The following is a 9,624-nucleotide window of genomic DNA, read 5'->3' as shown; positions in this document are numbered from 1 at the left end:
GAGGAGCACAGAAACAGGACAAAAGGAGGTGGGAGGAAAAGCCAGTGAGCAGCAAGAGGACCCAACGGGGGACAAGGCAGGGATTCCATGGAAAGTCACGGCCAAGGCAATACACTTCTAGGAATGGTGATGTCTGACACTGAGTTTTAACCTGCTTCCTGCTGTGTTCTGTCACTGTCCCCCACAGCTTCAAGTCTTTAGGAGAGTCTGTTCACACGGTCGAAGATGGAGGTCAGAGCCACAGGCAGGGGCTGGGAATAGTGGTGAGGGCGGCTACAGATCATGGCGACCTGGGAGTCTATATGGGTACCCGGACAGTGGGGGACACCTTCCACGGCACTTGGGATGTGAGCTTAAATAATCTATAATGTAAAGTACGGGGTAATCTGTCGGCGTCTGGGTTATAAAGTGCTTGTAAGGACACTGTGACTGTGTGAATGGGTTCACATCTGTGCCACCTGCAACCATGTGAGACTTCGCGTCAATCTTACCGCATCGGGTATTTCCCTCTCTTGTTCACTCAATCCCTCCGGGGCACCTGGATTGGACTGTCTTCCGTGGGGATCTCATCTGTTAGCAACGTTAGTCACTATCTGTCCCTGGATATTTGATCTGAGTTCAGAGATGTGTTTACAACTGTCTACCTAGCGTGTCTTCAGTGTCCCCAAAGCACCTCGATTCAGCATGTGTCCGACTGAAGTCTACTTTCTCCTCATGACCTAGTTCTTAGCCAGGATTCTCAATAGATGCCTCCACTGTCCATTCAAAACACACAAGCAAGACACAAGGTCTCCGTCTTTCTCAGCATCCCTATACCCCGTCCACTGCAGGTCCCACGCTTGTGTCCTCCTAAGCAAGCGTGTGTCCATCCTCTCTCCATCTCTGCTGCCACCAGCCTAGTCCGACAAACTTGTTTCTTGCCTGCCCTGCTGCAGCTTGCTCCTAACCCGTCTCCCTGTGGCCTTGACCTCCTCCAATCAGGTTTCCACTCTGCAGCCAGAGTGAAATCACAATTTAAAAAATTACATCCAAGTATTAAATGCAGTCGTGAAGGACAACAGATCTCCGCCCCGTATCAACCCCAGTCCCCTTAGCCCTCACCCCAGAGACAACTTCCAGCCCCTTTAGCTTCCATTTACAGGATCTCTGATACTTTCTGATAACACGCTTCCACTTCTGTCTCTGGACATACAGATCTTAAACGTTATTCATTGCTGGGATAGGTAAGGGCTTAGCTCACAGAAAACACTATTTAAATACTGTTCACTGAAGAGCCAAGTAGTGTATTAGGGTTCTATCTTCTTCTTGAATATCACATTCCCCTGCCCCTTTGCCCTGTGCTACTTGCCATTTTCCTATTTGTATGGTCCCCAGCCACCACCAATCCCCCTTTGTGTTCTGTATTCTGTGACACTGTCCCTTCCCAGGAGACACCGCCTCCAATGTGGACTGTTCCTCCTTCGATCTACTGCATTGTCTCCTTCCTAGAGTTTCTCTGCTGCTCTTCTGGTCCATTGTTTCTGGGACATCACATATTCCTTTCCCTTGGTTTATTCTGTTATTTTGCAGGAGCGCAGTTGTAAGCAATTTCTTTTAAAACAGATGCACTGGAGGTAAATTTTCAGAGATGATCTTTCTTCTTACATCGATCAAGTTGGGTCGGGCATATAAACTCTCACTGAAAATCATCTTCAAAATTTTGAGGACAATGAAAACATTGCATCTGCTCTTGTCAGAAGACATTTGATGCCATTTTGGCACGCAATCCTTCCCAGGTAACATGTATTTCTCTTCCTCGAATATTTTAACAGCTTCTGTTTCTGGGGTTCTGACATTTCATGTCAACGTGACTACATATGGGTTCTTAGGCATTCAATTTCTCGAGCATTCAGTGGATCTACTCTGGAGACACATGTCCTTCCACTCTGGGAAAATTTCTTGCATTATTTCTTTGTTAATTCTTCCTCCCATACCTCCCCCCTTTAAATTAGTATTTTCTGGAATGACCATGAGTCAGGTATTGAAATCCTTAAATAAATCCTTTATTCCTATTTTCTTCGTGTATTTCCTGCCTCTTTTACCTGGCTCTTATGTTCTGGGAGATCTTAAATTCATCTTTGCATTCTATTAAACTTTTTTCATTTGAGCAATTCATTGTTTAATTTCTCAGAGTTCCTTCCTTTTTTTTTTTTTTTTTTTTAAAGATTTTATTTATTTGACAGACAGAGATCACAGGTAGGCAGAGATGCAGGCAGAGAGAGAGAGGAGAAAGCAGGCTCCCCGCGGAGCAGGAAGCCCAATGCGGGGCTCGATCCCAGGACCCCAGGACCACAACCCAAGCCGAAGGCAGAGGCCTTAACCCACTGAGCCACCCGGGCACCCCTCAGAGTCCCTTCTTATTATTTGATTGTTCTTTGCAGTCTGTGTGTAGGCGTAGTGTGGGAGGGACAGAAGTCAGTGGCTTTCCTGCCAGCTTGGTTTAGGCCCCACCGGTCCCTCCCACTTTCTTTGCAAACGGTGGCATCTCTGAGATGAAGGCTCTCGTGGGTTCTGTGGGAGCGAACCGTTTCGTCAAGAGAGCCCTCAGACTGCGCGGAAGCCGAGAGTCCCTTGAGTGGCTCCATCAACACCTCTCTCCCATCCACTTTTTAGCTTCCAGAAATTCGCTGAAAGGTCTAGCCATGATATCTCCCCTCCTGGTTCTTTTCATCACTATAAGTGTATATCCTTTTTATTTTTTTTCACGGCTTTTTGGAAGCTTGAGGAGAAAAAGGAGATAAACACACACAGATCAGTCAGTCAGTCATCCATACACAAAGGTCTGGGCTGATCTGTATGAAATGCAGAACAGATCACATCACCCCCACTTCCCGCCCCCCACTCCCACCCCAACTTTCATTTAAAACCCTTTAATGGTTTCACTGTTCCATGACAGGGCCTGTGGGCACTGCTTGGTTTCCCCCCACTTACCTCTTCAGGCTCCCCCGCTGCAGCCACACTGGCCTCTTGCTTCTTCTGCCTTCATACTTGTTACTGAAGCGTAACACACACAGAGAAAAACACATGTGTCCGAGGTATACAGCTGCAAGAACTTGAACAGGTCACCCATGCGACCAGTCCCAAGAGCACAAAACAGAGAACCACAAACTCTAGAAACCAACTTTGTGTCCTGTTTCAGCCTCTCCTTCCCCAGGGAGAACCATTCTCTGACTTCCAACACCATGGGCTAGTTTTGCCTGTTTTTGTACTTGATATAGATGGAAATGGTGTCTATGCTTTTACTCTGTCTGCTTTCACTCATAAATGGATCTATGAGATTCATGCGGGATGTAACAAGCATCATTTATTTGCATTTCTGGGTAGCATCCGAATGTATGAACATACGGCAATTGCTCGATTTTGATAAATTCATCCATGTTACTAACAAGCACGTAGGCAGTTTTGAGTTCTTGGCCATTATAGGTGGTAAACGAGGAGCATTTTAGTTCATGTCTTTGGTACACATTTAAAATACGTTTAGGGGTAGGTCACTGGCTATCCGTATTTTCAGCTTTAGCAGGCAAGGACAAACAGTGCGCCAAAAAGGTCCCAAGGTACATTCCCACCTGTAGTTTGCAAGGGTCCCCACTCTTCCGATCCTCTTCAGTGTTTGATATTTTATCTTCTTAATTTTAGCTACTCTGATAGGGGGCAGTGGTGGTATCTCATTGTAATTTTCGTTTGCATGACTCTGATGACTCATAAAGTCTAGCATCTCATTATATGTTTACCGGCCTTTGGAAAAATCTTCTTTTGTAAGGTGCCTTTTTTAGAAAAAAATTGAATTGTCCATTTTTTTCCCCCTACTGATTTGTAGCCATTTAAAAAATCATATTCTGAGTCCAAGTTCTTTGTAAAATATTTGAGTCGTGAACATCTTCTCCCACTCCATTAGTTAAGATCTTCACTCTCTTGCTGGTATTTTTTAGGAACAGAATTTCTTAATTCTAGTACATTCAATTGACGAATTTTTTCCTCATTTAAAATGTTAGCCTTTTTGTGTCCTGTTAATGCAGATTTGCCTTACACCCAGGTCACACGACTGGTCTCCTATGTTTTCCTCTAAAAGCTTTACTGTTTTCCCTTTCACATTTAGCTCTACAAATTGTCTGGAATTGATTTTTGTGTCTAATGGGAGGCAGGAGTTTACAGACACTTTTTTTCACGTGGATATCCAATTACCCCAGCACCATTTATTGAAAAAGCCACCTCTTTCCCACTGGACTATGGTGTCACCTTTGTCATAAATGTGGTAATCATCTATGTGTGGGTCTTTTTCCAGATTCTCTCCTCTGTTCCACTGGTCAGTTTGTTTATTCTTGTGCCAATGGCACAATGTCTGAACAACTATAGCTTTATTAGAAATCTTGGGGGTGCCTGGGTGGCTCAGTGGGTTAGAGCCTCTGCCTTTGGCTCAGGTCATGATCTCAGGGTCCTGGGATGGAGCCCCACATCGGGCTCTCTGCTCAGCAGGGAGTCTGCTTCCCTCTTTCTCTCTCTGCCTGCCTCTCTGCCTACTTGTGATCTCTGTCTGTCAAATAAATAAATAAATAATCTAAGAACTCTTGGCCTCAGTTTTGTTTCTTTTCAATACAGTACCCTAGGCAACCTTGGCTATTCTTGGGCACTGTATTGGCCATGCCCCCTTTCCAACCCCAGGGCCTTTGCTTGTGTCCCTTCGGCTGAAACACCCTTCCCTCCTCTCATCTCTGGGTGAGAGCCCGTCTCAGGTGTCACTTCCTCACAGAAGCTTTCTCTGAACTCCCTGACCAAGTTAAGCACACGGTGAAAACCCTCATAACACCATCCACCTCACATCTGTAACACTGATCACAATTCAATTTTACACTTATTCCTGTGGTTAGTCGATCAATGCTTATTTCTTCCCTAGTCTGTCGAACTCCGTAAGGAACGGGATCTTGTATGCTTTATTTATCAATACAGTTTCCGGTCTGAGGACAACGAGCTGCAAAAGCAAACTGAACTAGTCATTTAATACTTTGGAGTAAATGAAGGAAAAAGTCCCTTACGGCAGTTGGACCATGTGCGTCGTGGGTGCCTGTGTGTGTGCTCTGCGTGCGTGAGTGTGTGGGAGTGTGGGAGCAGGAACAAAGAGGCCACAGCTTAGGAGCTGCAGGTCCGGGGAGACGGACCCGCCCTCTCCAGCTGTCCTTGCCCCTCTCTGTCCACCCCGCCCCCCACCCTGCCCTGTCCAGCGCTCCCAGCGGCCTCTCTCCTTCCTGAGTGGCTGGAGGAAGACGCTGGTCTCCAGCTGCCTCCGCTCGGCTGCCCTTGTGCAGTTGTCTGCCAGTTGTGCGCGCCGATTACCATGAATGCCACCATCTGGTACGCCACGTGGACATCATAATCTTTTCTTAATTACATTAGCAGCGCAATCAGTTACTGCATTACAAGGCCGGCGATGAGCTTTTAAATCTTGGTGGAAATCATAAATAATTGCACTAAGTACCAGGCGCCAGATGTGTGTGCCAACTTCGGTTGCACTAGATAAATAGTAACCTTACAAGAGTGTTAGACAGCAGGCGGTCCGGCCGGCCACCAGGCCACACCACACCTGGGGCCCCACCGCACGAAGGCCCCCACCAACCGTGCACCTGAGCGGAGGCTGGGGAAGGGCTCAGAGGTGCTCTGTGTGTGTGTGTGTGTGTGTGTGTGTGGGTGTGTCTGTCTGTGTGTGCTGGGGATGGGGGGTGCCAGGCAGAGAGAGGCGTTCTCAGAGCCAGCGAGGGTGCAGGAGGAACACGGAGAAAGACAAAGGGAAAGCGATGTGGGTGGAGGCGAAGGGCGAATGGGAGCCCAGCAGGAGGGAGGGGCGGAGCCGGAGACATGAGTGCGGAGAGAACAGGGGCCCAGAGAGAGACACTCCGATCGGGACAAAAAGAGACACACAGAGAGACACGGAGGAATGGCTGAGACCCACAGAGTGTGACAAAGACAGCGATCAACAGAGTGTGAGTAAAAAGTCCCAGATGAGCAAGGAGGCTGAGAGGACTAAGGGCAGGCGTCTTCCTGCTGACCTTTCGCTCCTGGCCTGCTGCTGGGAGGAAGCTCGGGCCCCAGCTCGGCTCTTAAGGCTGCTGACATATGGCCAGAAGGTAGGTGAGGCAACCGCCAGGCCTGGGGGCTTCCAGCAGGGTCCTCAAGGCTCTGAGAGGAAACTGCCTTTCCTTCCTTCTCTCCCTCTTTCTGAAAACCTCCAGCACCTATGAAGGAGGAAGGGGGCCACAGACGGTCCAGAGCAAGCAATTCTGGCCTGTGCAGAGAGAGCTACTAGAGTTGCTTTCGATGAGAGAAGTCTCAGGATTGGGGGGGTGTGGGGGGGGTCTTTCCGAGGAGGTGACTTCTAAGTTGAGATATGTACGATAAGCCACAGCCAAGTGAAGAGCAAGTGCAAGAAGGAGAGAATGTTCCAGAAGAGGGGAAAGAGCATGTGCAAAGGCCCAGTGGCAGGAAGGAATTTAACATGTTCAGGAATCAGACAGAGGGATGCCTGGGTGGCTCAGTCATTTAAATGTCTGACTCTTGGTTTTGGCTCAGGTCATGATCTCAGGGTCCTGGGATCAAGTACTGCATTGGCTCCACACTTAGCAGGAAGTCGGCTTGAGGATTCTCTCTTTCTCCCTCTGCCCCTGCCTCCATCTGCTCATGCATGCTTTCACTCTCACTTGCTCTCTCTAAAATAAATAAATCTTAAAAAAAAAAAAAAAAACCAAAACTATACATCTAAAAAAAAAAAAGAAGAAGAATCAGAGAGAGAATAGATATGGCTCAAGCAAAGAAAACAATGGAGAAAGGAAACTTGAGATAAAATGGATGATCAAAGATGTGCTTATTTCTACTCACTCCTGAAATCTTACCAAAATGGGCTTTAATGGAATTTCAAGATGTATAAACCCACAGGGTACAGAGAACAGGAGAGGAAACAAAAGCAGATGGAGTTATTAACTAAATTTTGGAACCTAGGAAAATGGATGATGGCCACTGACTTGCAGAGTAGGAAAAGCTGAAATCTGAGCCTGCAGGAAGGGAAGCCAACTAGGAGCAAACCAACTGGCCCCAGAGACCTGAAAAAGGCTCAGGGATGGAGGCTAGGTCCTTCCGAAGGGGGCTGGGAGGGAGTAACATGAGAAGTAAGGTTCAAGCCTCAGTCGGCCAGGGGACCAACCACACTTCCCACCACAGCTAGAGACACGAAGTTTACCCTCTGAGAGATTGACTGGAGGCTCCTTACTTGCAACATTAGCTAAGCACAGGGTGAGGCCCACACTTAAACTAGCATCCCTGTCCTCTCCTGGTGCTCAGAGGATGCTGGCAGATGGCTAAGCGCTATCTCTGTGCCTCCTTCTCCCTCCAGGTTTCAGGCAACTGGAAAATTTCTTTTCTGGGAAAACTGCCTGGGACAAGGGAAGAGGTCTACAGAGACCACCAGAGGCCCTCCAGTGAAACCGCCAGTGGGTCTCCGATCACCCTGGATGAGCCCCACCCACGTACACAGAGCTTCGAGTCAGGTCCATACACAATACTCTGAAATATGAATGACAGCCAATTATCTCCAGATACTTGTAGAAGTCTCTAGAATGAAAGACAGAGACCAGAGATTTAGGTACATAGGAAAAGGCAGGTAGGAGGAAAGAGAGACACTATAGGGAGCTGGGAAACATTTGACTAAACCTCTATAAATAATATCCTCTGAAAGATAAGACCCTGCAGCCATAAAATGAGATTAGAATGCGATCTATGTATTTTTTTTAAAGGAATACTGAGAGAATACAGAAAGGCTGGAAGGTAAGGTTTAGAGAATCCAGGAGTTAGAATAAAAAGATAGAGATAATTTTTTAAAATAGAAGGCAAAATATGAGAAAATTTAGGGATATTATTTAGAAATCGTAGAACACCAAGAATAAAGAAAGATCTTAGAAATTTTCAGAAATGAACAAAGTTATACACAAGGAACTGGGAACCAGAATGGTATGGAATTTCCAAAAAGCAACTCTGGAAGTTAGAAAATGTGGGGCAAAGATTTACAAATGATAAGGGGAAATTATTTCCAGCCAAGAATTCTGAGTCCCACCTAGTTATCAATTAACTGTGAAAGAAGAATAAATACATTTTTAGACATGCAAGATTTAAAAATATGTATCAGCGCCGTTGCATTCCTTTTCAGGGTGCTAAGAAGATATGCTATGGCTAAATGACAGAGAAAAGCAAGAAAGAGAAAAGCATGTAATATGGGACGTGAGATCCAACAGAAAGGCAGAGGGAATGATGGGAAGGAAATGTACAAAGAGGACAGTCGTATGCCATGGAGGCCTGCAGAAAAATCACCCTGGAGCATCACAGGAATATGGAAGGCCGCAGAAGAGCTATATCCAGTGGAGAAAAAAAAATATGATAGATTATCTGGTGAGTTTGATCATCATATCTGGAGGGGTATTTTAGTTCATTGGCAAGTCTGAAGCAGAAGTGGTCAAGAATCAGAAAACCAGGCAAATATAAAAAAGAAACAAATTGTTAACGCTGGGAAAAACAAAAGTTGTACAGGAAAAGAAAGAAATGTATTAATAGTACACTATGTGGCTCAGCTGTGACCAATCTTTGCATAGGACTAATTATATAAATATTGAGTATTTGCTTAACAAAAGTTGTGATATAATTATGTTGGAAGAATGAGAAGAAGGGAAGTGTATGATGTGATGTGAAAGAACTAAATCTTTGGGGCACCTGGGTGGCTCAGTCACTTGGCATCTGCCTTCGGCTCGGGTCATAATCCCAGGGTCCTGGGATCGAGCCCCGTGTCAGGCTCCCTGCTTGGCGGGAAGCCTGCTTTCCCTTTCCCACTTCCCCTGCTTCTGCTCCTGCTCTCACTGTCTCCCTCTCTCTGTCAAATAAATAAATAAAATCTTAAAAAATAAAAAAAAAAAAGAATTAAATCCTCATCTGATTCTCACTAGAAAGTCAACAGATATTTCTTCCAGAATGTGGAACTAGCAGCATAAACCGTTGCCTTGAAGTACAAAGGCAAATAGCAGAAGAGATCACTAAAAGCTGAAAGTTGCTGTCTCATGGGAGGGGAAAATGAAGATGCAGCAGAACACTTTGCACTCCTGGGCTCATGACCCCTCCTCCATCTTCAAAGCCAGCTTCTTCCATAGCAATCTTCTTTCATAGCATCTTCCAACCTCTCTTTCTCTCTCCCTCTGCTTCTGTTGTTTTATCAACTTTTCTTCACCTTGAACTTCCTGCCTGCTTCTTACAGGGACTCTAGGGATTACAGTTAGACCTCACCGGGATAATCCAGTCTAATGCCCCCATTTCAAGATCCTTTACTTAATACACCACCCTGTCCCTTTTACCATGTCAGGTGACATAATCACAGGTTCTGGAGACAAAATATGCACATCTTGGGAGGCCATTAAGCACCTACAATGTTAACCTTTTTGACATTAAGGGGAGGAACAAATAATTTTCCTTTTTACGGTTATTTTTGTAACATTTATACTTTGCTCAACTTCCATATATGTTACACAACGTACATGTGTGAGCCTCCACCTGTATACTCTTAGT

The 9,624-nt window shown here is 45.9% G+C and overlaps 1 long non-coding RNA gene across 1 annotated transcript in view; it reads right to left on the bottom strand.

Annotated features, from left to right (window-relative positions):
* Nucleotides 1–2,325: 2,325 nt before the first annotated feature.
* LOC101687712 overlaps nucleotides 2,326–9,624 on the bottom strand; it is a 33,884-nt gene continuing 26,585 nt past the window's right edge. Inside the window, exons 4-5 of the long non-coding RNA XR_199794.3 lie at nucleotides 2,971–3,033; nucleotides 2,326–2,758 (exon numbers count right to left, since the gene is read on the bottom strand). This is a non-coding gene — a long non-coding RNA (uncharacterized LOC101687712). The remainder of the gene's footprint in view (nucleotides 2,759–2,970; nucleotides 3,034–9,624) is intronic.

The sequence above is a fragment of the Mustela putorius genome, unplaced genomic scaffold (assembly GCF_011764305.1).
Source record: "Mustela putorius furo isolate JIRA1106 unplaced genomic scaffold, ASM1176430v1.1 tig00000596_pilon_pilon_pilon, whole genome shotgun sequence".
Lineage (NCBI taxonomy): Eukaryota > Metazoa > Chordata > Mammalia > Carnivora > Mustelidae > Mustela > Mustela putorius.
This window is presented reverse-complemented; position numbering and strand designations above follow the sequence as displayed.